Genomic DNA, 1,681 nt, shown 5'->3' with positions numbered 1-1,681 from the left:
CATATGCAAAAAATGTTTGGAAGAAACGATCAATATTTTTTAATCTTCCTTATTGGTCTATACTTGATGTTAGACATTGTATTGATGTGATGCACATAGAAAAAAATATTTGTGATAGTGTCTTCAAAAGCCCAAAATAACCGACATTAAACAGCGTTTTTCCACTAGTGGAATAAGAGAGTTAAAGGTGAAATGAATGATTTTATGACTAAATTCCCTTGTTTTGGCAGGAAAATGAGATAATATGGAAGCAGAGCTGAAGTGCCAAGAAAATTGAACTTAGAAAGACCCAAAAAAAAGCACCAGAAAGGAGTGTCGTTGGACGCCTGGGCGCCCTCAGCGCCAAGACCTGCTGGCTGGCACTTGGGCGCCCTTTTTGGGGCGCTGAGCGCCACTTCACCGAGCCGTTCCATGCCTGTTTGCCCTCAGAGTGAAGCTAAGCGTCATTTTGAGAGTCACACCACGCCTGCGCACCCTAAGTGGGGCGCTGAGCACCAGTTCTACGGGCTTGGGCTTTGTTTCTGTTATGTTTTCGCTCTATTTAAAGGACCTGGAGACCCTTGGTCTTTTATCTTTTGGTAGAGAAGTCAAAGCAACACACTCTCTCACGCTCTGGAGGCAGATTTGGATGCGGGAGCTTCCATCTTAAACTTTTAGGGTTTTTCTATCTCATTCTATTTCATTGTTCATCTAGTTTCTCCATGTCTATGGTGAACTAACTTTTATTTATTGTTAGGGAAGGATGTTTCTCATGTATATGAATTGATTCTTAATAATATATGCTTATTTCATTAATTGTTAGGGTTTTTCCTCTTTGACCAATGCTTGCTTTGTTTAACTCGTTCATCGCATGATTATTGATTTCGTTGATATGGACACATACGGCGGATTGTAGATCTGGGGAATCTCTACCAAAAGCAGTATTGCCTAGACATAGGGATATGAGTTTTTGTTGCCTTAAGCTTCTGTGCATATGTAATGCATAATCAATAGTTAGAGAGACAAGACATTGTAAACCAATGATTGAGAGTAGGCTTTCTTCGCCAAGACATCGGGTTTTAAGTAAATTAGAAAGTGACACTAACATTAATGAAAAAAGTAGAATTCTTACATACATGAGAGTGGATAGGTGAATTTCGAACCCCAATAACATATTCATTCCATATAATCTACAAATCATTCATCTTTGTGCTTCTCTCCAATTGATCAACACTGCATTCATTTTTAATTTTCTGTATTCGCATTTTAAACCAATGATTTCGTTCTTTTCAAAGTCTTAATTAATTAGGTTATCACGCGACTGTTTAGTACCGGGAGTCTCTTGGGGAACGATACCTTGTCTTACCAGGATTATTACTTGCTACGATCTGGTACACTTGTCGGGGACTCACAGTTTTATTAAAAACAAGTTGGCTTCGTTTTACACCAAGAGGGGGGTGAATTGGTGTTTGTTCAAAAACAAAATCTTTTCGCAATCTTGGTATGAAAATTCAAAGCTTTTGATCTTTCCTTGAAATGCAAGTAATGAAAATTCAATGCAGCGGAAAAACGCAGTTGACTGTTAAACTATTAAAGTCGACTAGAAAATAAAGAGTGCAGGGATAGAGAAAATTAAATACTGGTTTTTATACTGGTTCGGCCAACAATGCCTACATCCAGTGTTCTTCCAATTTAGGAAGCA

Source organism: Vigna radiata, unplaced genomic scaffold (genome assembly GCF_000741045.1).
Source record: "Vigna radiata var. radiata cultivar VC1973A unplaced genomic scaffold, Vradiata_ver6 scaffold_216, whole genome shotgun sequence".
NCBI classification, from domain to species: Eukaryota; Viridiplantae; Streptophyta; class Magnoliopsida; order Fabales; family Fabaceae; genus Vigna; species Vigna radiata.
Note: the sequence above shows the minus strand (reverse complement) of the source record.